Source organism: Parambassis ranga, chromosome 10, assembly GCF_900634625.1.
Source record: "Parambassis ranga chromosome 10, fParRan2.1, whole genome shotgun sequence".
Taxonomy (NCBI): domain Eukaryota; kingdom Metazoa; phylum Chordata; class Actinopteri; family Ambassidae; genus Parambassis; species Parambassis ranga.
The window spans coordinates 363069-389252 of record NC_041031.1 but is presented as its reverse complement, the minus strand read 5'-3'; the positions used below and the strand labels follow the sequence as shown (position 1 = coordinate 389252).

The 26184-nt window shown below is 42.1% G+C and overlaps 18 non-coding genes across 18 annotated transcripts; all 18 read right to left on the bottom strand.

The window, feature by feature from the left end:
• Positions 1–73: 73 nt before the first annotated feature.
• Positions 74–156, bottom strand: trnal-aag (transfer RNA leucine (anticodon AAG)). The gene has a single exon. It is a non-coding gene; the product is annotated as a tRNA-Leu (tRNA).
• Positions 157–995: 839 nt separating this feature from the next.
• trnal-aag (transfer RNA leucine (anticodon AAG)) lies at positions 996–1078 on the bottom strand. The gene has a single exon. It is a non-coding gene; the product is annotated as a tRNA-Leu (tRNA).
• Positions 1079–2188: 1110 nt separating this feature from the next.
• On the bottom strand, positions 2189–2271 carry trnal-cag (transfer RNA leucine (anticodon CAG)). Its single transcript has one exon. It is a non-coding gene; the product is annotated as a tRNA-Leu (tRNA).
• Positions 2272–3382: 1111 nt separating this feature from the next.
• trnal-aag (transfer RNA leucine (anticodon AAG)) lies at positions 3383–3465 on the bottom strand. Its single transcript has one exon. It is a non-coding gene; the product is annotated as a tRNA-Leu (tRNA).
• Positions 3466–5162: 1697 nt separating this feature from the next.
• On the bottom strand, positions 5163–5245 carry trnal-cag (transfer RNA leucine (anticodon CAG)). The gene has a single exon. It is a non-coding gene; the product is annotated as a tRNA-Leu (tRNA).
• An 839-nt stretch (positions 5246–6084) lies between these two features.
• On the bottom strand, positions 6085–6167 carry trnal-aag (transfer RNA leucine (anticodon AAG)). The gene has a single exon. It is a non-coding gene; the product is annotated as a tRNA-Leu (tRNA).
• Positions 6168–6984: 817 nt separating this feature from the next.
• Positions 6985–7067, bottom strand: trnal-aag (transfer RNA leucine (anticodon AAG)). Its single transcript has one exon. It is a non-coding gene; the product is annotated as a tRNA-Leu (tRNA).
• A 1697-nt stretch (positions 7068–8764) lies between these two features.
• On the bottom strand, positions 8765–8847 carry trnal-aag (transfer RNA leucine (anticodon AAG)). The gene has a single exon. It is a non-coding gene; the product is annotated as a tRNA-Leu (tRNA).
• Positions 8848–9664: 817 nt separating this feature from the next.
• On the bottom strand, positions 9665–9747 carry trnal-aag (transfer RNA leucine (anticodon AAG)). Its single transcript has one exon. It is a non-coding gene; the product is annotated as a tRNA-Leu (tRNA).
• Positions 9748–11444: 1697 nt separating this feature from the next.
• Positions 11445–11527, bottom strand: trnal-aag (transfer RNA leucine (anticodon AAG)). The gene has a single exon. It is a non-coding gene; the product is annotated as a tRNA-Leu (tRNA).
• An 817-nt stretch (positions 11528–12344) lies between these two features.
• Positions 12345–12427, bottom strand: trnal-aag (transfer RNA leucine (anticodon AAG)). The gene has a single exon. It is a non-coding gene; the product is annotated as a tRNA-Leu (tRNA).
• A 1111-nt stretch (positions 12428–13538) lies between these two features.
• On the bottom strand, positions 13539–13621 carry trnal-cag (transfer RNA leucine (anticodon CAG)). The gene has a single exon. It is a non-coding gene; the product is annotated as a tRNA-Leu (tRNA).
• A 1969-nt stretch (positions 13622–15590) lies between these two features.
• Positions 15591–15673, bottom strand: trnal-aag (transfer RNA leucine (anticodon AAG)). Its single transcript has one exon. It is a non-coding gene; the product is annotated as a tRNA-Leu (tRNA).
• A 1111-nt stretch (positions 15674–16784) lies between these two features.
• trnal-aag (transfer RNA leucine (anticodon AAG)) lies at positions 16785–16867 on the bottom strand. The gene has a single exon. It is a non-coding gene; the product is annotated as a tRNA-Leu (tRNA).
• A 1111-nt stretch (positions 16868–17978) lies between these two features.
• Positions 17979–18061, bottom strand: trnal-aag (transfer RNA leucine (anticodon AAG)). The gene has a single exon. It is a non-coding gene; the product is annotated as a tRNA-Leu (tRNA).
• A 1697-nt stretch (positions 18062–19758) lies between these two features.
• Positions 19759–19841, bottom strand: trnal-aag (transfer RNA leucine (anticodon AAG)). Its single transcript has one exon. It is a non-coding gene; the product is annotated as a tRNA-Leu (tRNA).
• A 4305-nt stretch (positions 19842–24146) lies between these two features.
• On the bottom strand, positions 24147–24229 carry trnal-aag (transfer RNA leucine (anticodon AAG)). Its single transcript has one exon. It is a non-coding gene; the product is annotated as a tRNA-Leu (tRNA).
• Positions 24230–25340: 1111 nt separating this feature from the next.
• On the bottom strand, positions 25341–25423 carry trnal-aag (transfer RNA leucine (anticodon AAG)). The gene has a single exon. It is a non-coding gene; the product is annotated as a tRNA-Leu (tRNA).
• Positions 25424–26184: the final 761 nt, after the last annotated feature.

The following is a 26184-nucleotide window of genomic DNA, read 5'->3' as shown; positions in this document are numbered from 1 at the left end:
TCATCCAAACGGCTTATGTGGTCTGGGTTAGATTCTCAGTCAGTCAATTTCTTAAAGGATAACTTACTGCTCCTGTCAGGAGTGGGATTTGAACCCACGCCTCCAGTGGAGACTGCGACCTTAACGCAGCGCCTTGGACCGCTCGGCCATCCTGACACGAACAGTGTGCTGTCCACAACAAATTTGGAAAAGCTCCAGAATGAACACTTCATAAACAATCTGAAATCTTCACTGACACTGATGTTGACAGACTGAGTGTCTCTATGCTATCTCAACAAGTCAAGCCAGAGATGAGATTTTTCATCTGCATTCACGGTCCCCGCATGATGAATCATTCTGACTATTGTGATGCCTTGAGATGATGTCCAGTACTCGGGAATGGAAGTTAGCATTCCGGAATGGAAGGCAACATTCCGGGACAAAAGTCAGCATAACAGAATGAAAAGCAGATCTGCAGAATGAAAGACAGCATTCCGGAATGAAAAGCATTCCAGAATTAAAATCAAAATTCAGGAACGAAAGGCAGAAATCCAGAATAAGTGGCAGCATTCCAGAATAGACATCAGTATTCTGGAATGATAGGCAGAATTCCCGATTAACAGTCTGTATTGTGGAACAGAGGTCAGTATTCCAGAACAGAAGTCAGCATAACAGAATGAAAAGCAGATCTGCAGAAAAGCAGATCTGCAGAATGAAAGACAGCATTCCGGAATGAAAAGCATTCCAGAATTAAAGTCAAAATTCAGGAATGAAAGGGAGAAATCCAGAATAAGTGGCAGCATTCCAGAATAGACATCAGTATTTCTGAGCCAGAGACTGCACCTCCTTAAGAGCAACAGTGGCAAGAAACAACAGGAAGAACCCCTGAAGGTTTTGTGTAATGTCTCAGCTGTTACCTTTAATATTATAATAACACATGAAATCATCCAAACGGCTTATGTGGTCTGGGTTAGATTCTCAGTCAGTCAATTTCTTAAAGGATAACTTACTGCTCCTGTCAGGAGTGGGATTTGAACCCACGCCTCCAGTGGAGACTGCGACCTTAACGCAGCGCCTTGGACCGCTCGGCCATCCTGACAGGAACAGTGTGCTGTCCACAACAAATTTGGAAAAGCTCCAGAATGAACACTTCATAAACAATCTGAAATCTTCACTGACACTGATGTTGACAGACTGAGTGTCTCTATGCTATCTCAACAAGTCAAGCCAGAGATGAGATTTTTCATCTGCATTCACGGTCCCCGCATGATGAATCATTCTGACTATTGTGATGCCTTGAGATGATGTCCAGTACTCGGGAATGGAAGTTAGCATTCCGGAATGGAAGGCAACATTCCGGGACAAAAGTCAGCATAACAGAATGAAAAGCAGATCTGCAGAATGAAAGACAGCATTCCGGAATGAAAAGCATTCCAGAATTAAAATCAAAATTCAGGAACGAAAGGCAGAAATCCAGAATAAGTGGCAGCATTCCAGAATAGACATCAGTATTCTGGAATGATAGGCAGAATTCCCGATTAACAGTCTGTATTGTGGAAGTAGTATTCCAGAACAGAAGTCAGCATAACAGAATGAAAAGCAGATCTGCAGAATGAAAGACAGCATTCCGGAATGAAAAGCATTCCAGAATTAAAGTCAAAATTCAGGAATGAAAGGGAGAAATCCAGAATAAGTGGCAGCATTCCAGAATAGACATCAGTATTTCGGAATGATAGGCAGAATTCCCGATTAACAGTCTGTATTGTGGAACAGAGGTCAGCATTCCGGAACAGAAGTCAGCATAACAGAATGCAGAGCAGATTTGCAGAATGAAAGACAGCATTTTCATTCCGGAATGAAAGAAAGAATTGCCTAATGACAGGCAGAAATCTAGAATGAGCGGCAGCATGCCAGAATAGATGTCTATCCATTCCAGAATGATGAAAGGATTCCGGAATGGTAGACACAATTCCAGAATTAAACCACTAACCTGACAGCGGCCTGTGATGTCATCCAATCGGAGCCAGAGACTGCACCTCCTTAAGAGCAACAGTGGCAAGAAACAACAGGAAGAACCCCTGAAGGTTTTGTGTAATGTCTCAGCTGTTACCTTTAATATTATAATAACACATGAAATCATCCAAACGGCTTATGTGGTCTGGGTTAGATTCTCAGTCAGTCAATTTCTTAAAGGAAAACTTATTGCTCCTGTCAGGAGTGGGATTTGAACCCACGCCTCCAGTGGAGACTGCGACCTGAACGCAGCGCCTTGGACCGCTCGGCCATCCTGACATGAACAGCGTTCTGTCCACAAAAAATTTGGAAAAGCTCCAGAATGAACACTTCATAAACAATCTGAAATCTTCACTGACACTGATGTTGACAGACTGAGTGTCTCTATGCTATCTCAACAAGTCAAGCCAGAGATGAGATTTTTCATCTGCATTCACGGTCCCCGCATGATGAATCATTCTGACTATTGTGATGCCTTGAGATGATGTCCAGTACTCGGGAATGGAAGTTAGCATTCCGGAATGGAAGGCCAACATTCCGGGACAAAAGTCAGCATAACAGAATGAAGAGCAGATCTGCAGAATGAAAGACAGCATTCCGGAATGAAAAGCATTCCAGAATTAAAATCAAAATTCAGGAACGAAAGGCAGAAATCCAGAATAAGTGGCAGCATTCCAGAATAGACATCAGTATTCTGGAATGATAGGCAGAATTCCCGATTAACAGTCTGTATTGTGGAAGTAGTATTCCAGAACAGAAGTCAGCATAACAGAATGAAAAGCAGATCTGCAGAATGAAAGACAGCATTCCGGAATGAAAAGCATTCCAGAATTAAAGTCAAAATTCAGGAATGAAAGGGAGAAATCCAGAATAAGTGGCAGCATTCCAGAATAGACATCAGTATTTCGGAATGATAGGCAGAATTCCCGATTAACAGTCTGTATTGTGGAACAGAGGTCAGCATTCCGGAACAGAAGTCAGCATAACAGAATGCAGAGCAGATTTGCAGAATGAAAGACAGCATTTTCATTCCGGAATGAAAGAAAGAATTGCCTAATGAAAGGCAGAAATCTAGAATGAGCGGCAGCATGCCAGAATAGATGTCTATCCATTCCAGAATGATGAAAGGATTCCGGAATGGTAGACACAATTCCAGAATTAAACCACTAACCTGACAGCGGCCTGTGATGTCATCCAATCGGAGCCAGAGACTGCACCTCCTTAAGAGCAACAGTGGCAAGAAACAACAGGAAGAACCCCTGAAGGTTTTGTGTAATGTCTCAGCTGTTACCTTTAATATTATAATAACACATGAAATCATCCAAACGGCTTATGTGGTCTGGGTTAGATTCTCAGTCAGTCAATTTCTTAAAGGGTAACTTACTGCTCCTGTCAGGAGTGGGATTTGAACCCACGCCTCCAGTGGAGACTGCGACCTTAACGCAGCGCCTTGGACCGCTCGGCCATCCTGACACGAACAGTGTGCTGTCCACAACAAATTTGGAAAAGCTCCAGAATGAACACTTCATAAACAATCTGAAATCTTCACTGACACTGATGTTGACAGACTGAGTGTCTCTATGCTATCTCAACAAGTCAAGCCAGAGATGAGATTTTTCATCTGCATTCACGGTCCCCGCATGATGAATCATTCTGACTATTGTGATGCCTTGAGATGATGTCCAGTACTCGGGAATGGAAGTTAGCATTCCGGAATGGAAGGCAACATTCCGGGACAAAAGTCAGCATAACAGAATGAAAAGCAGATCTGCAGAATGAAAGACAGCATTCCGGAATGAAAAGCATTCCAGAATTAAAATCAAAATTCAGGAACGAAAGGCAGAAATCCAGAATAAGTGGCAGCATTCCAGAATAGACATCAGTATTCTGGAATGATAGGCAGAATTCCCGATTAACAGTCTGTATTGTGGAAGTAGTATTCCAGAACAGAAGTCAGCATAACAGAATGAAAAGCAGATCTGCAGAATGAAAGACAGCATTCCGGAATGAAAAGCATTCCAGAATTAAAGTCAAAATTCAGGAATGAAAGGGAGAAATCCAGAATAAGTGGCAGCATTCCAGAATAGACATCAGTATTCTGGAATGATAGGCAGAATTCCCGATTAACAGTCTGTATTGTGGAACAGAGGTCAGCATTCCGGAACAGAAGTCAGCATAACAGAATGCAGAGCAGATTTGCAGAATGAAAGACAGCATTTTCATTCCGGAATGAAAGAAAGAATTGCCTAATGAAAGGCAGAAATCTAGAATGAGCGGCAGCATGCCATAATAGATGTCTATCCATTCCAGAATGATGAAAGGATTCCGGAATGGTAGACACAATTCCAGAATTAAACCACCAAAAGCTCCAGAATGAACACTTTATAAACAATCTGAAATCTTCACTGACACTGATGTTGACAGACTGAGTGTCTCTATGCTATCTCAACAAGTCAAGCCAGAGATGAGATTTTTCATCTGCATTCACGGTCCCCGCATGATGAATCATTCTGACTATTGTGATGCCTTGAGATGATGTCCAGTACTCGGGAATGGAAGTTAGCATTCCGGAATGGAAGGCCAACATTCCGGGACAAAAGTCAGCATAACAGAATGAAGAGCAGATCTGCAGAATGAAAGACAGCATTCCGGAATGAAAAGCATTCCAGAATTAAAATCAAAATTCAGGAACGAAAGGCAGAAATCCAGAATAAGTGGCAGCATTCCAGAATAGACATCAGTATTCTGGAATGATAGGCAGAATTCCCGATTAACAGTCTGTATTGTGGAACAGAGGTCAGTATTCCAGAACAGAAGTCAGCATAACAGAATGAAAAGCAGATCTGCAGAAAAGCAGATCTGCAGAATGAAAGACAGCATTCCGGAATGAAAAGCATTCCAGAATTAAAGTCAAAATTCAGGAATGAAAGGGAGAAATCCAGAATAAGTGGCAGCATTCCAGAATAGACATCAGTATTTCTGAGCCAGAGACTGCACCTCCTTAAGAGCAACAGTGGCAAGAAACAACAGGAAGAACCCCTGAAGGTTTTGTGTAATGTCTCAGCTGTTACCTTTAATATTATAATAACACATGAAATCATCCAAACGGCTTATGTGGTCTGGGTTAGATTCTCAGTCAGTCAATTTCTTAAAGGATAACTTACTGCTCCTGTCAGGAGTGGGATTTGAACCCACGCCTCCAGTGGAGACTGCGACCTGAACGCAGCGCCTTGGACCGCTCGGCCATCCTGACACGAACAGTGTGCTGTCCACAACAAATTTGGAAAAGCTCCAGAATGAACACTTCATAAACAATCTGAAATCTTCACTGACACTGATGTTGACAGACTGAGTGTCTCTATGCTATCTCAACAAGTCAAGCCAGAGATGAGATTTTTCATCTGCATTCACGGTCCCCGCATGATGAATCATTCTGACTATTGTGATGCCTTGAGATGATGTCCAGTACTCGGGAATGGAAGTTAGCATTCCGGAATGGAAGGCAACATTCCGGGACAAAAGTCAGCATAACAGAATGAAAAGCAGATCTGCAGAATGAAAGACAGCATTCCGGAATGAAAAGCATTCCAGAATTAAAATCAAAATTCAGGAACGAAAGGCAGAAATCCAGAATAAGTGGCAGCATTCCAGAATAGACATCAGTATTCTGGAATGATAGGCAGAATTCCCGATTAACAGTCTGTATTGTGGAACAGAGGTCAGTATTCCAGAACAGAAGTCAGCATAACAGAATGAAAAGCAGATCTGCAGAAAAGCAGATCTGCAGAATGAAAGACAGCATTCCGGAATGAAAAGCATTCCAGAATTAAAGTCAAAATTCAGGAATGAAAGGGAGAAATCCAGAATAAGTGGCAGCATTCCAGAATAGACATCAGTATTTCTGAGCCAGAGACTGCACCTCCTTAAGAGCAACAGTGGCAAGAAACAACAGGAAGAACCCCTGAAGGTTTTGTGTAATGTCTCAGCTGTTACCTTTAATATTATAATAACACATGAAATCATCCAAACGGCTTATGTGGTCTGGGTTAGATTCTCAGTCAGTCAATTTCTTAAAGGATAACTTACTGCTCCTGTCAGGAGTGGGATTTGAACCCACGCCTTCAGTGGAGACTGCGACCTTAACGCAGCGCCTTGGACTGCTCGGCCATCCTGACACGAACAGTGTGCTGTCCACAACAAATTTGGAAAAGCTCCAGAATGAACACTTCATAAACAATCTGAAATCTTCACTGACACTGATGTTGACAGACTGAGTGTCTCTATGCTATCTCAACAAGTCAAGCCAGAGATGAGATTTTTCATCTGCATTCACGGTCCCCGCATGATGAATCATTCTGACTATTGTGATGCCTTGAGATGATGTCCAGTACTCGGGAATGGAAGTTAGCATTCCGGAATGGAAGGCAACATTCCGGGACAAAAGTCAGCATAACAGAATGAAAAGCAGATCTGCAGAATGAAAGACAGCATTCCGGAATGAAAAGCATTCCAGAATTAAAATCAAAATTCAGGAACGAAAGGCAGAAATCCAGAATAAGTGGCAGCATTCCAGAATAGACATCAGTATTCTGGAATGATAGGCAGAATTCCCGATTAACAGTCTGTATTGTGGAAGTAGTATTCCAGAACAGAAGTCAGCATAACAGAATGAAAAGCAGATCTGCAGAATGAAAGACAGCATTCCGGAATGAAAAGCATTCCAGAATTAAAGTCAAAATTCAGGAATTAATGGGAGAAATCCAGAATAAGTGGCAGCATTCCAGAATAGACATCAGTATTTCTGAGCCAGAGACTGCACCTCCTTAAGAGCAACAGTGGCAAGAAACAACAGGAAGAACCCCTGAAGGTTTTGTGTAATGTCTCAGCTGTTACCTTTAATATTATAATAACACATGAAATCATCCAAACGGCTTATGTGGTCTGGGTTAGATTCTCAGTCAGTCAATTTCTTAAAGGATAACTTACTGCTCCTGTCAGGAGTGGGATTTGAACCCACGCCTCCAGTGGAGACTGCGACCTTAACGCAGCGCCTTGGACTGCTCGGCCATCCTGACACGAACAGTGTGCTGTCCACAACAAATTTGGAAAAGCTCCAGAATGAACACTTCATAAACAATCTGAAATCTTCACTGACACTGATGTTGACAGACTGAGTGTCTCTATGCTATCTCAACAAGTCAAGCCAGAGATGAGATTTTTCATCTGCATTCACGGTCCCCGCATGATGAATCATTCTGACTATTGTGATGCCTTGAGATGATGTCCAGTACTCGGGAATGGAAGTTAGCATTCCGGAATGGAAGGCAACATTCCGGGACAAAAGTCAGCATAACAGAATGAAAAGCAGATCTGCAGAATGAAAGACAGCATTCCGGAATGAAAAGCATTCCAGAATTAAAATCAAAATTCAGGAACGAAAGGCAGAAATCCAGAATAAGTGGCAGCATTCCAGAATAGACATCAGTATTCTGGAATGATAGGCAGAATTCCCGATTAACAGTCTGTATTGTGGAAGTAGTATTCCAGAACAGAAGTCAGCATAACAGAATGAAAAGCAGATCTGCAGAATGAAAGACAGCATTCCGGAATGAAAAGCATTCCAGAATTAAAGTCAAAATTCAGGAATGAAAGGGAGAAATCCAGAATAAGTGGCAGCATTCCAGAATAGACATCAGTATTTCGGAATGATAGGCAGAATTCCCGATTAACAGTCTGTATTGTGGAACAGAGGTCAGCATTCCGGAACAGAAGTCAGCATAACAGAATGCAGAGCAGATTTGCAGAATGAAAGACAGCATTTTCATTCCGGAATGAAAGAAAGAATTGCCTAATGAAAGGCAGAAATCTAGAATGAGCGGCAGCATGCCATAATAGATGTCTATCCATTCCAGAATGATGAAAGGATTCCGGAATGGTAGACACAATTCCAGAATTAAACCACCAAAAGCTCCAGAATGAACACTTCATAAACAATCTGAAATCTTCACTGACACTGATGTTGACAGACTGAGTGTCTCTATGCTATCTCAACAAGTCAAGCCAGAGATGAGATTTTTCATCTGCATTCACGGTCCCCGCATGATGAATCATTCTGACTATTGTGATGCCTTGAGATGATGTCCAGTACTCGGGAATGGAAGTTAGCATTCCGGAATGGAAGGCCAACATTCCGGGACAAAAGTCAGCATAACAGAATGAAGAGCAGATCTGCAGAATGAAAGACAGCATTCCGGAATGAAAAGCATTCCAGAATTAAAATCAAAATTCAGGAACGAAAGGCAGAAATCCAGAATAAGTGGCAGCATTCCAGAATAGACATCAGTATTCTGGAATGATAGGCAGAATTCCCGATTAACAGTCTGTATTGTGGAACAGAGGTCAGTATTCCAGAACAGAAGTCAGCATAACAGAATGAAAAGCAGATCTGCAGAAAAGCAGATCTGCAGAATGAAAGACAGCATTCCGGAATGAAAAGCATTCCAGAATTAAAGTCAAAATTCAGGAATGAAAGGGAGAAATCCAGAATAAGTGGCAGCATTCCAGAATAGACATCAGTATTTCTGAGCCAGAGACTGCACCTCCTTAAGAGCAACAGTGGCAAGAAACAACAGGAAGAACCCCTGAAGGTTTTGTGTAATGTCTCAGCTGTTACCTTTAATATTATAATAACACATGAAATCATCCAAACGGCTTATGTGGTCTGGGTTAGATTCTCAGTCAGTCAATTTCTTAAAGGATAACTTACTGCTCCTGTCAGGAGTGGGATTTGAACCCACGCCTCCAGTGGAGACTGCGACCTTAACGCAGCGCCTTGGACCGCTCGGCCATCCTGACACGAACAGTGTGCTGTCCACAACAAATTTGGAAAAGCTCCAGAATGAACACTTCATAAACAATCTGAAATCTTCACTGACACTGATGTTGACAGACTGAGTGTCTCTATGCTATCTCAACAAGTCAAGCCAGAGATGAGATTTTTCATCTGCATTCACGGTCCCCGCATGATGAATCATTCTGACTATTGTGATGCCTTGAGATGATGTCCAGTACTCGGGAATGGAAGTTAGCATTCCGGAATGGAAGGCAACATTCCGGGACAAAAGTCAGCATAACAGAATGAAAAGCAGATCTGCAGAATGAAAGACAGCATTCCGGAATGAAAAGCATTCCAGAATTAAAATCAAAATTCAGGAACGAAAGGCAGAAATCCAGAATAAGTGGCAGCATTCCAGAATAGACATCAGTATTCTGGAATGATAGGCAGAATTCCCGATTAACAGTCTGTATTGTGGAAGTAGTATTCCAGAACAGAAGTCAGCATAACAGAATGAAAAGCAGATCTGCAGAATGAAAGACAGCATTCCGGAATGAAAAGCATTCCAGAATTAAAGTCAAAATTCAGGAATGAAAGGGAGAAATCCAGAATAAGTGGCAGCATTCCAGAATAGACATCAGTATTTCTGAGCCAGAGACTGCACCTCCTTAAGAGCAACAGTGGCAAGAAACAACAGGAAGAACCCCTGAAGGTTTTGTGTAATGTCTCAGCTGTTACCTTTAATATTATAATAACACATGAAATCATCCAAACGGCTTATGTGGTCTGGGTTAGATTCTCAGTCAGTCAATTTCTTAAAGGATAACTTACTGCTCCTGTCAGGAGTGGGATTTGAACCCACGCCTCCAGTGGAGACTGCGACCTTAACGCAGCGCCTTGGACTGCTCGGCCATCCTGACACGAACAGTGTGCTGTCCACAACAAATTTGGAAAAGCTCCAGAATGAACACTTCATAAACAATCTGAAATCTTCACTGACACTGATGTTGACAGACTGAGTGTCTCTATGCTATCTCAACAAGTCAAGCCAGAGATGAGATTTTTCATCTGCATTCACGGTCCCCGCATGATGAATCATTCTGACTATTGTGATGCCTTGAGATGATGTCCAGTACTCGGGAATGGAAGTTAGCATTCCGGAATGGAAGGCAACATTCCGGGACAAAAGTCAGCATAACAGAATGAAAAGCAGATCTGCAGAATGAAAGACAGCATTCCGGAATGAAAAGCATTCCAGAATTAAAATCAAAATTCAGGAACGAAAGGCAGAAATCCAGAATAAGTGGCAGCATTCCAGAATAGACATCAGTATTCTGGAATGATAGGCAGAATTCCCGATTAACAGTCTGTATTGTGGAAGTAGTATTCCAGAACAGAAGTCAGCATAACAGAATGAAAAGCAGATCTGCAGAATGAAAGACAGCATTCCGGAATGAAAAGCATTCCAGAATTAAAGTCAAAATTCAGGAATGAAAGGGAGAAATCCAGAATAAGTGGCAGCATTCCAGAATAGACATCAGTATTTCGGAATGATAGGCAGAATTCCCGATTAACAGTCTGTATTGTGGAACAGAGGTCAGCATTCCGGAACAGAAGTCAGCATAACAGAATGCAGAGCAGATTTGCAGAATGAAAGACAGCATTTTCATTCCGGAATGAAAGAAAGAATTGCCTAATGAAAGGCAGAAATCTAGAATGAGCGGCAGCATGCCATAATAGATGTCTATCCATTCCAGAATGATGAAAGGATTCCGGAATGGTAGACACAATTCCAGAATTAAACCACCAAAAGCTCCAGAATGAACACTTTATAAACAATCTGAAATCTTCACTGACACTGATGTTGACAGACTGAGTGTCTCTATGCTATCTCAACAAGTCAAGCCAGAGATGAGATTTTTCATCTGCATTCACGGTCCCCGCATGATGAATCATTCTGACTATTGTGATGCCTTGAGATGATGTCCAGTACTCGGGAATGGAAGTTAGCATTCCGGAATGGAAGGCCAACATTCCGGGACAAAAGTCAGCATAACAGAATGAAGAGCAGATCTGCAGAATGAAAGACAGCATTCCGGAATGAAAAGCATTCCAGAATTAAAATCAAAATTCAGGAACGAAAGGCAGAAATCCAGAATAAGTGGCAGCATTCCAGAATAGACATCAGTATTCTGGAATGATAGGCAGAATTCCCGATTAACAGTCTGTATTGTGGAACAGAGGTCAGTATTCCAGAACAGAAGTCAGCATAACAGAATGAAAAGCAGATCTGCAGAAAAGCAGATCTGCAGAATGAAAGACAGCATTCCGGAATGAAAAGCATTCCAGAATTAAAGTCAAAATTCAGGAATGAAAGGGAGAAATCCAGAATAAGTGGCAGCATTCCAGAATAGACATCAGTATTTCTGAGCCAGAGACTGCACCTCCTTAAGAGCAACAGTGGCAAGAAACAACAGGAAGAACCCCTGAAGGTTTTGTGTAATGTCTCAGCTGTTACCTTTAATATTATAATAACACATGAAATCATCCAAACGGCTTATGTGGTCTGGGTTAGATTCTCAGTCAGTCAATTTCTTAAAGGATAACTTACTGCTCCTGTCAGGAGTGGGATTTGAACCCACGCCTCCAGTGGAGACTGTGACCTTAACGCAGCGCCTTGGACCGCTCGGCCATCCTGACACGAACAGTGTGCTGTCCACAACAAATTTGGAAAAGCTCCAGAATGAACACTTCATAAACAATCTGAAATCTTCACTGACACTGATGTTGACAGACTGAGTGTCTCTATGCTATCTCAACAAGTCAAGCCAGAGATGAGATTTTTCATCTGCATTCACGGTCCCCGCATGATGAATCATTCTGACTATTGTGATGCCTTGAGATGATGTCCAGTACTCGGGAATGGAAGTTAGCATTCCGGAATGGAAGGCAACATTCCGGGACAAAAGTCAGCATAACAGAATGAAAAGCAGATCTGCAGAATGAAAGACAGCATTCCGGAATGAAAAGCATTCCAGAATTAAAATCAAAATTCAGGAACGAAAGGCAGAAATCCAGAATAAGTGGCAGCATTCCAGAATAGACATCAGTATTCTGGAATGATAGGCAGAATTCCCGATTAACAGTCTGTATTGTGGAAGTAGTATTCCAGAACAGAAGTCAGCATAACAGAATGAAAAGCAGATCTGCAGAATGAAAGACAGCATTCCGGAATGAAAAGCATTCCAGAATTAAAGTCAAAATTCAGGAATGAAAGGGAGAAATCCAGAATAAGTGGCAGCATTCCAGAATAGACATCAGTATTTCTGAGCCAGAGACTGCACCTCCTTAAGAGCAACAGTGGCAAGAAACAACAGGAAGAACCCCTGAAGGTTTTGTGTAATGTCTCAGCTGTTACCTTTAATATTATAATAACACATGAAATCATCCAAACGGCTTATGTGGTCTGGGTTAGATTCTCAGTCAGTCAATTTCTTAAAGGATAATTTACTGCTCCTGTCAGGAGTGGGATTTGAACCCACGCCTCCAGTGGAGACTGCGACCTTAACGCAGCGCCTTGGACCGCTCGGCCATCCTGACACGAACAGTGTGCTGTCCACAACAAATTTGGAAAAGCTCCAGAATGAACACTTCATAAACAATCTGAAATCTTCACTGACACTGATGTTGACAGACTGAGTGTCTCTATGCTATCTCAACAAGTCAAGCCAGAGATGAGATTTTTCATCTGCATTCACGGTCCCCGCATGATGAATCATTCTGACTATTGTGATGCCTTGAGATGATGTCCAGTACTCGGGAATGGAAGTTAGCATTCCGGAATGGAAGGCCAACATTCCGGGACAAAAGTCAGCATAACAGAATGAAGAGCAGATCTGCAGAATGAAAGACAGCATTCCGGAATGAAAAGCATTCCAGAATTAAAATCAAAATTCAGGAACGAAAGGCAGAAATCCAGAATAAGTGGCAGCATTCCAGAATAGACATCAGTATTCTGGAATGATAGGCAGAATTCCCGATTAACAGTCTGTATTGTGGAAGTAGTATTCCAGAACAGAAGTCAGCATAACAGAATGAAAAGCAGATCTGCAGAATGAAAGACAGCATTCCGGAATGAAAAGCATTCCAGAATTAAAGTCAAAATTCAGGAATGAAAGGGAGAAATCCAGAATAAGTGGCAGCATTCCAGAATAGACATCAGTATTTCGGAATGATAGGCAGAATTCCCGATTAACAGTCTGTATTGTGGAACAGAGGTCAGCATTCCGGAACAGAAGTCAGCATAACAGAATGCAGAGCAGATTTGCAGAATGAAAGACAGCATTTTCATTCCGGAATGAAAGAAAGAATTGCCTAATGACAGGCAGAAATCTAGAATGAGCGGCAGCATGCCAGAATAGATGTCTATCCATTCCAGAATGATGAAAGGATTCCGGAATGGTAGACACAATTCCAGAATTAAACCACTAACCTGACAGCGGCCTGTGATGTCATCCAATCGGAGCCAGAGACTGCACCTCCTTAAGAGCAACAGTGGCAAGAAACAACAGGAAGAACCCCTGAAGGTTTTGTGTAATGTCTCAGCTGTTACCTTTAATATTATAATAACACATGAAATCATCCAAACGGCTTATGTGGTCTGGGTTAGATTCTCAGTCAGTCAATTTCTTAAAGGAAAACTTATTGCTCCTGTCAGGAGTGGGATTTGAACCCACGCCTCCAGTGGAGACTGCGACCTGAACGCAGCGCCTTGGACCGCTCGGCCATCCTGACATGAACAGCGTGCTGTCCACAACAAATTTGGAAAAGCTCCAGAATGAACACTTCATAAACAATCTGAAATCTTCACTGACACTGATGTTGACAGACTGAGTGTCTCTATGCTATCTCAACAAGTCAAGCCAGAGATGAGATTTTTCATCTGCATTCACGGTCCCCGCATGATGAATCATTCTGACTATTGTGATGCCTTGAGATGATGTCCAGTACTCGGGAATGGAAGTTAGCATTCCGGAATGGAAGGCCAACATTCCGGGACAAAAGTCAGCATAACAGAATGAAGAGCAGATCTGCAGAATGAAAGACAGCATTCCGGAATGAAAAGCATTCCAGAATTAAAATCAAAATTCAGGAACGAAAGGCAGAAATCCAGAATAAGTGGCAGCATTCCAGAATAGACATCAGTATTCTGGAATGATAGGCAGAATTCCCGATTAACAGTCTGTATTGTGGAAGTAGTATTCCAGAACAGAAGTCAGCATAACAGAATGAAAAGCAGATCTGCAGAATGAAAGACAGCATTCCGGAATGAAAAGCATTCCAGAATTAAAGTCAAAATTCAGGAATGAAAGGGAGAAATCCAGAATAAGTGGCAGCATTCCAGAATAGACATCAGTATTTCGGAATGATAGGCAGAATTCCCGATTAACAGTCTGTATTGTGGAACAGAGGTCAGCATTCCGGAACAGAAGTCAGCATAACAGAATGCAGAGCAGATTTGCAGAATGAAAGACAGCATTTTCATTCCGGAATGAAAGAAAGAATTGCCTAATGAAAGGCAGAAATCTAGAATGAGCGGCAGCATGCCAGAATAGATGTCTATCCATTCCAGAATGATGAAAGGATTCCGGAATGGTAGACACAATTCCAGAATTAAACCACCAAAAGCTCCAGAATGAACACTTTATAAACAATCTGAAATCTTCACTGACACTGATGTTGACAGACTGAGTGTCTCTATGCTATCTCAACAAGTCAAGCCAGAGATGAGATTTTTCATCTGCATTCACGGTCCCCGCATGATGAATCATTCTGACTATTGTGATGCCTTGAGATGATGTCCAGTACTCGGGAATGGAAGTTAGCATTCCGGAATGGAAGGCCAACATTCCGGGACAAAAGTCAGCATAACAGAATGAAAAGCAGATCTGCAGAATGAAAGACAGCATTCCGGAATGAAAAGCATTCCAGAATTAAAATCAAAATTCAGGAACGAAAGGCAGAAATCCAGAATAAGTGGCAGCATTCCAGAATAGACATCAGTATTCTGGAATGATAGGCAGAATTCCCGATTAACAGTCTGTATTGTGGAAGTAGTATTCCAGAACAGAAGTCAGCATAACAGAATGAAAAGCAGATCTGCAGAATGAAAGACAGCATTCCGGAATGAAAAGCATTCCAGAATTAAAGTCAAAATTCAGGAATGAAAGGGAGAAATCCAGAATAAGTGGCAGCATTCCAGAATAGACATCAGTATTTCGGAATGATAGGCAGAATTCCCGATTAACAGTCTGTATTGTGGAACAGAGGTCAGCATTCCGGAACAGAAGTCAGCATAACAGAATGCAGAGCAGATTTGCAGAATGAAAGACAGCATTTTCATTCCGGAATGAAAGAAAGAATTGCCTAATGACAGGCAGAAATCTAGAATGAGCGGCAGCATGCCAGAATAGATGTCTATCCATTCCAGAATGATGAAAGGATTCCGGAATGGTAGACACAATTCCAGAATTAAACCACTAACCTGACAGCGGCCTGTGATGTCATCCAATCGGAGCCAGAGACTGCACCTCCTTAAGAGCAACAGTGGCAAGAAACAACAGGAAGAACCCCTGAAGGTTTTGTGTAATGTCTCAGCTGTTACCTTTAATATTATAATAACACATGAAATCATCCAAACGGCTTATGTGGTCTGGGTTAGATTCTCAGTCAGTCAATTTCTTAAAGGATAACTTACTGCTCCTGTCAGGAGTGGGATTTGAACCCACGCCTCCAGTGGAGACTGCGACCTTAACGCAGCGCCTTGGACCGCTCGGCCATCCTGACATGAACAGTGTGCTGTCCACAACAAATTTGGAAAAGCTCCAGAATGAACACTTCATAAACAATCTGAAATCTTCACTGACACTGATGTTGACAGACTGAGTGTCTCTATGCTATCTCAACAAGTCAAGCCAGAGATGAGATTTTTCATCTGCATTCACGGTCCCCGCATGATGAATCATTCTGACTATTGTGATGCCTTGAGATGATGTCCAGTACTCGGGAATGGAAGTTAGCATTCCGGAATGGAAGGCCAACATTCCGGGACAAAAGTCAGCATAACAGAATGAAGAGCAGATCTGCAGAATGAAAGACAGCATTCCGGAATGAAAAGCATTCCAGAATTAAAATCAAAATTCAGGAACGAAAGGCAGAAATCCAGAATAAGTGGCAGCATTCCAGAATAGACATCAGTATTCTGGAATGATAGGCAGAATTCCCGATTAACAGTCTGTATTGTGGAAGTAGTATTCCAGAACAGAAGTCAGCATAACAGAATGAAAAGCAGATCTGCAGAATGAAAGACAGCATTCCGGAATGAAAAGCATTCCAGAATTAAAGTCAAAATTCAGGAATGAAAGGGAGAAATCCAGAATAAGTGGCAGCATTCCAGAATAGACATCAGTATTTCGGAATGATAGGCAGAATTCCCGATTAACAGTCTGTATTGTGGAACAGAGGTCAGCATTCCGGAACAGAAGTCAGCATAACAGAATGCAGAGCAGATTTGCAGAATGAAAGACAGCATTTTCATTCCGGAATGAAAGAAAGAATTGCCTAATGACAGGCAGAAATCTAGAATGAGCGGCAGCATGCCAGAATAGATGTCTATCCATTCCAGAATGATGAAAGGATTCCGGAATGGTAGACACAATTCCAGAATTAAACCACTAACCTGACAGCGGCCTGTGATGTCATCCAATCGGAGCCAGAGACTGCACCTCCTTAAGAGCAACAGTGGCAAGAAACAACAGGAAGAACCCCTGAAGGTTTTGTGTAATGTCTCAGCTGTTACCTTTAATATTATAATAACACATGAAATCATCCAAACGGCTTATGTGGTCTGGGTTAGATTCTCAGTCAGTCAATTTCTTAAAGGATAACTTACTGCTCCTGTCAGGAGTGGGATTTGAACCCACGCCTCCAGTGGAGACTGCGACCTTAACGCAGCGCCTTGGACCGCTCGGCCATCCTGACATGAACAGTGTGCTGTCCACAACAAATTTGGAAAAGCTCCAGAATGAACACTTCATAAACAATCTGAAATCTTCACTGACACTGATGTTGACAGACTGAGTGTCTCTATGCTATCTCAACAAGTCAAGCCAGAGATGAGATTTTTCATCTGCATTCACGGTCCCCGCATGATGAATCATTCTGACTATTGTGATGCCTTGAGATGATGTCCAGTACTCGGGAATGGAAGTTAGCATTCCGGAATGGAAGGCCAACATTCCGGGACAAAAGTCAGCATAACAGAATGAAGAGCAGATCTGCAGAATGAAAGACAGCATTCCGGAATGAAAAGCATTCCAGAATTAAAATCAAAATTCAGGAACGAAAGGCAGAAATCCAGAATAAGTGGCAGCATTCCAGAATAGACATCAGTATTCTGGAATGATAGGCAGAATTCCCGATTAACAGTCTGTATTGTGGAAGTAGTATTCCAGAACAGAAGTCAGCATAACAGAATGAAAAGCAGATCTGCAGAATGAAAGACAGCATTCCGGAATGAAAAGCATTCCAGAATTAAAGTCAAAATTCAGGAATGAAAGGGAGAAATCCAGAATAAGTGGCAGCATTCCAGAATAGACATCAGTATTTCGGAATGATAGGCAGAATTCCCGATTAACAGTCTGTATTGTGGAACAGAGGTCAGCATTCCGGAACAGAAGTCAGCATAACAGAATGCAGAGCAGATTTGCAGAATGAAAGACAGCATTTTCATTCCGGAATGAAAGAAAGAATTGCCTAATGACAGGCAGAAATCTAGAATGAGCGGCAGCATGCCAGAATAGATGTCTATCCATTCCAGAATGATGAAAGGATTCCGGAATGGTAGACACAATTCCAGAATTAAACCACTAACCTGACAGCGGCCTGTGATGTCATCCAATCGGAGCCAGAGACTGCACCTCCTTAAGAGCAACAGTGGCAAGAAACAACAGGAAGAACCCCTGAAGGTTTTGTGTAATGTCTCAGCTGTTACCTTTAATATTATAATAACACATGAAATCATCCAAACGGCTTATGTGGTCTGGGTTAGATTCTCAGTCAGTCAATTTCTTAAAGGATAACTTACTGCTCCTGTCAGGAGTGGGATTTGAACCCACGCCTCCAGTGGAGACTGCGACCTTAACGCAGCGCCTTGGACTGCTCGGCCATCCTGACACGAACAGTGTGCTGTCCACAACAAATTTGGAAAAGCTCCAGAATGAACACTTCATAAACAATCTGAAATCTTCACTGACACTGATGTTGACAGACTGAGTGTCTCTATGCTATCTCAACAAGTCAAGCCAGAGATGAGATTTTTCATCTGCATTCACGGTCCCCGCATGATGAATCATTCTGACTATTGTGATGCCTTGAGATGATGTCCAGTACTCGGGAATGGAAGTTAGCATTCCGGAATGGAAGGCAACATTCCGGGACAAAAGTCAGCATAACAGAATGAAGAGCAGATCTGCAGAATGAAAGACAGCATTCCGGAATGAAAAGCATTCCAGAATTAAAATCAAAATTCAGGAACGAAAGGCAGAAATCCAGAATAAGTGGCAGCATTCCAGAATAGACATCAGTATTCTGGAATGATAGGCAGAATTCCCGATTAACAGTCTGTATTGTGGAAGTAGTATTCCAGAACAGAAGTCAGCATAACAGAATGAAAAGCAGATCTGCAGAATGAAAGACAGCATTCCGGAATGAAAAGCATTCCAGAATTAAAGTCAAAATTCAGGAATGAAAGGGAGAAATCCAGAATAAGTGGCAGCATTCCAGAATAGACATCAGTATTTCGGAATGATAGGCAGAATTCCCGATTAACAGTCTGTATTGTGGAACAGAGGTCAGCATTCCGGAACAGAAGTCAGCATAACAGAATGCAGAGCAGATTTGCAGAATGAAAGACAGCATTTTCATTCCGGAATGAAAGAAAGAATTGCCTAATGAAAGGCAGAAATCTAGAATGAGCGGCAGCATGCCATAATAGATGTCTATCCATTCCAGAATGATGAAAGGATTCCGGAATGGTAGACACAATTCCAGAATTAAACCACCAAAAGCTCCAGAATGAACACTTTATAAACAATCTGAAATCTTCACTGACACTGATGTTGACAGACTGAGTGTCTCTATGCTATCTCAACAAGTCAAGCCAGAGATGAGATTTTTCATCTGCATTCACGGTCCCCGCATGATGAATCATTCTGACTATTGTGATGCCTTGAGATGATGTCCAGTACTCGGGAATGGAAGTTAGCATTCCGGAATGGAAGGCCAACATTCCGGGACAAAAGTCAGCATAACAGAATGAAGAGCAGATCTGCAGAATGAAAGACAGCATTCCGGAATGAAAAGCATTCCAGAATTAAAATCAAAATTCAGGAACGAAAGGCAGAAATCCAGAATAAGTGGCAGCATTCCAGAATAGACATCAGTATTCTGGAATGATAGGCAGAATTCCCGATTAACAGTCTGTATTGTGGAACAGAGGTCAGTATTCCAGAACAGAAGTCAGCATAACAGAATGAAAAGCAGATCTGCAGAAAAGCAGATCTGCAGAATGAAAGACAGCATTCCGGAATGAAAAGCATTCCAGAATTAAAGTCAAAATTCAGGAATGAAAGGGAGAAATCCAGAATAAGTGGCAGCATTCCAGAATAGACATCAGTATTTCTGAGCCAGAGACTGCACCTCCTTAAGAGCAACAGTGGCAAGAAACAACAGGAAGAACCCCTGAAGGTTTTGTGTAATGTCTCAGCTGTTACCTTTAATATTATAATAACACATGAAATCATCCAAACGGCTTATGTGGTCTGGGTTAGATTCTCAGTCAGTCAATTTCTTAAAGGATAACTTACTGCTCCTGTCAGGAGTGGGATTTGAACCCACGCCTCCAGTGGAGACTGCGACCTTAACGCAGCGCCTTGGACCGCTCGGCCATCCTGACACGAACAGTGTGCTGTCCACAACAAATTTGGAAAAGCTCCAGAATGAACACTTCATAAACAATCTGAAATCTTCACTGACACTGATGTTGACAGACTGAGTGTCTCTATGCTATCTCAACAAGTCAAGCCAGAGATGAGATTTTTCATCTGCATTCACGGTCCCCGCATGATGAATCATTCTGACTATTGTGATGCCTTGAGATGATGTCCAGTACTCGGGAATGGAAGTTAGCATTCCGGAATGGAAGGCCAACATTCCGGGACAAAAGTCAGCATAACAGAATGAAAAGCAGATCTGCAGAATGAAAGACAGCATTCCGGAATGAAAAGCATTCCAGAATTAAAATCAAAATTCAGGAACGAAAGGCAGAAATCCAGAATAAGTGGCAGCATTCCAGAATAGACATCAGTATTCTGGAATGATAGGCAGAATTCCCGATTAACAGTCTGTATTGTGGAAGTAGTATTCCAGAACAGAAGTCAGCATAACAGAATGAAAAGCAGATCTGCAGAATGAAAGACAGCATTCCGGAATGAAAAGCATTCCAGAATTAAAGTCAAAATTCAGGAATGAAAGGGAGAAATCCAGAATAAGTGGCAGCATTCCAGAATAGACATCAGTATTTCGGAATGATAGGCAGAATTCCCGATTAACAGTCTGTATTGTGGAACAGAGGTCAGCATTCCGGAACAGAAGTCAGCATAACAGAATGCAGAGCAGATTTGCAGAATGAAAGACAGCATTTTCATTCCGGAATGAAAGAAAGAATTGCCTAATGACAGGCAGAAATCTAGAATGAGCGGCAGCATGCCAGAATAGATGTCTATCCATTCCAGAATGATGAAAGGATTCCGGAATGGTAGACACAATTCCAGAATTAAACCACTAACCTGACAGCGGCCTGTGATGTCATCCAATCGGAGCCAGAGACTGCACCTCCTTAAGAGCAACAGTGGCAAGAAACAACAGGAAGAACCCCTGAAGGTTTTGTGTAATGTCTCAGCTGTTACCTTTAATATTATAATAACACATGAAATCATCCAAACGGCTTATGTGGTCTGGGTTAGATTCTCAGTCAGTCAATTTCTTAAAGGAAAACTTATTGCTCCTGTCAGGAGTGGGATTTGAACCCACGCCTCCAGTGGAGACTGCGACCTGAACGCCAGCTGGCGAAGGATCGTCCGTACAATGTTGGAAAATGTTGGACACAAGAGCCAATCACAAGCCTTCAATTGCTGGAGGTGCACCCAATCAGCTAGCGGATTTCTTCCCCACTGTCCAACATTTCCAACATTTGACCAATCACAGCGGACAAATGTTGGAGCAGAGAATCAGTATGGCGCATACCGGTCGTCATTCATTCTGCACTAGCTAGCGAGAAAAACAGTCGGTACGGTAATTAAACACTTGCTACAGCGCCGTGTGACACTAGTTTAAGTTTGTGTGTGATGTAAACTCTTGTACTGTGTTGACGTTTTTATAGATTGATAGATTTGTTGAGTTACGGCCGTTACACAAAGTGGATTTTGTTTTGCCACTCGGTGCTTACTAATGTTATTTAAGGTGCAGTGTTTAAACACCAAACCTGAGAATCAAAGTATTTCCACCCACGTTGTAGCACTACCACATAAGTATTTTTTTTTATTTAGATTTTATGGTGTATTGCCATATAGAAATGTCTTCCTGTAAATAAACATTGTCCCTTAATGCCTATTACCTATAGAGAAAGGCCGCTCAAGGCGACGGCATTCTTTGTAATATTTTATTTTATACTGTTGTGAGGACAGCGGGGGTCGGGTGATCTATTTTGCCAGCTGACATGCTGTGAGTGAAAGGAGACGAAGGACTGTCATCAGGGGAGGAGAGACGCCAAGGACAGCGGTGGCAGACAGGTGAAGGAAAACGGGAAAACGGGGAGAGTAAGAGGGACCCGTGACGCGAAAAAAAAAGTACGGACAATAACCATTTTTTTATGGACAAGGATCGCCCAGGGAGAGAGAGGATCCCGCGTGGGGTTCACCAGGAGGAGTTTTTTGTTTGTTCGTCTGTTTGCCTGTTACTTTTTGATCGGGACTGAAGGGACATTTATTTGTAAATATGGGTCGGATTACAGCGTTATTTGGGATGTAAGAAAATATGATTTTGAGTTAATAAACCCGAAACAGTCTCATTTCAAGTGTCTGTGGTCTGTATTATGCAACAAAGGTAAATAGAGTACAACACAGGAGAGTCCCTGCTTAATAGTAACACTCCGTTTACTTTAGGCAGACTGTTAAAACGTTTATCCATATGTCCATTTGTAAAAATGATGCCAAAAATGTAGCAGATGCAGATCAACACTAGCATTCCTGTGGTCGCCGGTTCGAATCCAAGCTGTGGTCCACAGTAAAATCCTAAAAGTGTCAATTTGAGTTTCTGCATCCTGAAATACGTACATAAATTAGAGATGTTTCCACAACTTTCCTTTCTTTTTTCATTTTTCCCTTTTTCCCCTCTTTTTCCTCTTCTTTTCTTTTCCCCCCTTCTCCCCCCTTCTTCCCCATCTTAGACGGACGAATGTTCCCCAGCTTGAACGCAGCGCCTTGGACCGCTCGGCCATCCTGACATGAACAGCGTGCTGTCCACAACAAATTTGGAAAAGCTCCAGAATGAACACTTCATAAACAATCTGAAATCTTCACTGACACTGATGTTGACAGACTGAGTGTCTCTATGCTATCTCAACAAGTCAAGCCAGAGATGAGATTTTTCATCTGCATTCACGGTCCCCGCATGATGAATCATTCTGACTATTGTGATGCCTTGAGATGATGTCCAGTACTCGGGAATGGAAGTTAGCATTCCGGAATGGAAGGCCAACATTCCGGGACAAAAGTCAGCATAACAGAATGAAGAGCAGATCTGCAGAATGAAAGACAGCATTCCGGAATGAAAAGCATTCCAGAATTAAAATCAAAATTCAGGAACGAAAGGCAGAAATCCAGAATAAGTGGCAGCATTCCAGAATAGACATCAGTATTCTGGAATGATAGGCAGAATTCCCGATTAACAGTCTGTATTGTGGAAGTAGTATTCCAGAACAGAAGTCAGCATAACAGAATGAAAAGCAGATCTGCAGAATGAAAGACAGCATTCCGGAATGAAAAGCATTCCAGAATTAAAGTCAAAATTCAGGAATGAAAGGGAGAAATCCAGAATAAGTGGCAGCATTCCAGAATAGACATCAGTATTTCGGAATGATAGGCAGAATTCCCGATTAACAGTCTGTATTGTGGAACAGAGGTCAGCATTCCGGAACAGAAGTCAGCATAACAGAATGCAGAGCAGATTTGCAGAATGAAAGACAGCATTTTCATTCCGGAATGAAAGAAAGAATTGCCTAATGAAAGGCAGAAATCTAGAATGAGCGGCAGCATGCCAGAATAGATGTCTATCCATTCCAGAATGATGAAAGGATTCCGGAATGGTAGACACAATTCCAGAATTAAACCACCAAAAGCTCCAGAATGAACACTTTATAAACAATCTGAAATCTTCACTGACACTGATGTTGACAGACTGAGTGTCTCTATGCTATCTCAACAAGTCAAGCCAGAGATGAGATTTTTCATCTGCATTCACGGTCCCCGCATGATGAATCATTCTGACTATTGTGATGCCTTGAGATGATGTCCAGTACTCGGGAATGGAAGTTAGCATTCCGGAATGGAAGGCCAACATTCCGGGACAAAAGTCAGCATAACAGAATGAAGAGCAGATCTGCAGAATGAAAGACAGCATTCCGGAATGAAAAGCATTCCAGAATTAAAATCAAAATTCAGGAACGAAAGGCAGAAATCCAGAATAAGTGGCAGCATTCCAGAATAGACATCAGTATTCTGGAATGATAGGCAGAATTCCCGATTAACAGTCTGTATTGTGGAACAGAGGTCAGTATTCCAGAACAGAAGTCAGCATAACAGAATGAAAAGCAGATCTGCAGAAAAGCAGATCTGCAGAATGAAAGACAGCATTCCGGAATGAAAAGCATTCCAGAATTAAAGTCAAAATTCAGGAATGAAAGAGAGAAATCCAGAATAAGTGGCAGCATTCCAGAATAGACATCAGTATTTCTGAGCCAGAGACTGCACCTCCTTAAGAGCAACAGTGGCAAGAAACAACAGGAAGAACCCCTGAAGGTTTTGTGTAATGTCTCAGCTGTTACCTTTAATATTATAATAACACATGAAATCATCCAAACGGCTTATGTGGTCTGGGTTAGATTCTCAGTCAGTCAATTTCTTAAAGGATAACTTACTGCTCCTGTCAGGAGTGGGATTTGAACCCACGCCTCCAGTGGAGACTGCGACCTTAACGCAGCGCCTTGGACCGCTCGGCCATCCTGACATGAACAGTGTGCTGTCCACAACAAATTTGGAAAAGCTCCAGAATGAACACTTCATAAACAATCTGAAATCTTCACTGACACTGATGTTGACAGACTGAGTGTCTCTATGCTATCTCAACAAGTCAAGCCAGAGATGAGATTTTTCATCTGCATTCACGGTCCCCGCATGATGAATCATTCTGACTATTGTGATGCCTTGAGATGATGTCCAGTACTCGGGAATGGAAGTTAGCATTCCGGAATGGAAGGCCAACATTCCGGGACAAAAGTCAGCATAACAGAATGAAGAGCAGATCTGCAGAATGAAAGACAGCATTCCGGAATGAAAAGCATTCCAGAATTAAAATCAAAATTCAGGAACGAAAGGCAGAAATCCAGAATAAGTGGCAGCATTCCAGAATAGACATCAGTATTCTGGAATGATAGGCAGAATTCCCGATTAACAGTCTGTATTGTGGAAGTAGTATTCCAGAACAGAAGTCAGCATAACAGAATGAAAAGCAGATCTGCAGAATGAAAGACAGCATTCCGGAATGAAAAGCATTCCAGAATTAAAGTCAAAATTCAGGAATGAAAGGGAGAAATCCAGAATAAGTGGCAGCATTCCAGAATAGACATCAGTATTTCGGAATGATAGGCAGAATTCCCGATTAACAGTCTGTATTGTGGAACAGAGGTCAGCATTCCGGAACAGAAGTCAGCATAACAGAATGCAGAGCAGATTTGCAGAATGAAAGACAGCATTTTCATTCCGGAATGAAAGAAAGAATTGCCTAATGACAGGCAGAAATCTAGAATGAGCGGCAGCATGCCAGAATAGATGTCTATCCATTCCAGAATGATGAAAGGATTCCGGAATGGTAGACACAATTCCAGAATTAAACCACTAACCTGACAGCGGCCTGTGATGTCATCCAATCGGAGCCAGAGACTGCACCTCCTTAAGAGCAACAGTGGCAAGAAACAACAGGAAGAACCCCTGAAGGTTTTGTGTAATGTCTCAGCTGTTACCTTTAATATTATAATAACACATGAAATCATCCAAACGGCTTATGTGGTCTGGGTTAGATTCTCAGTCAGTCAATTTCTTAAAGGATAACTTACTGCTCCTGTCAGGAGTGGGATTTGAACCCACGCCTCCAGTGGAGACTGCGACCTTAACGCAGCGCCTTGGACCGCTCGGCCATCCTGACATGAACAGTGTGCTGTCCACAACAAATTTGGAAAAGCTCCAGAATGAACACTTCATAAACAATCTGAAATCTTCACTGACACTGATGTTGACAGACTGAGTGTCTCTATGCTATCTCAACAAGTCAAGCCAGAGATGAGATTTTTCATCTGCATTCACGGTCCCCGCATGATGAATCATTCTGACTATTGTGATGCCTTGAGATGATGTCCAGTACTCGGGAATGGAAGTTAGCATTCCGGAATGGAAGGCCAACATTCCGGGACAAAAGTCAGCATAACAGAATGAAGAGCAGATCTGCAGAATGAAAGACAGCATTCCGGAATGAAAAGCATTCCAGAATTAAAATCAAAATTCAGGAACGAAAGGCAGAAATCCAGAATAAGTGGCAGCATTCCAGAATAGACATCAGTATTCTGGAATGATAGGCAGAATTCCCGATTAACAGTCTGTATTGTGGAAGTAGTATTCCAGAACAGAAGTCAGCATAACAGAATGAAAAGCAGATCTGCAGAATGAAAGACAGCATTCCGGAATGAAAAGCATTCCAGAATTAAAGTCAAAATTCAGGAATGAAAGGGAGAAATCCAGAATAAGTGGCAGCATTCCAGAATAGACATCAGTATTTCGGAATGATAGGCAGAATTCCCGATTAACAGTCTGTATTGTGGAACAGAGGTCAGCATTCCGGAACAGAAGTCAGCATAACAGAATGCAGAGCAGATTTGCAGAATGAAAGACAGCATTTTCATTCCGGAATGA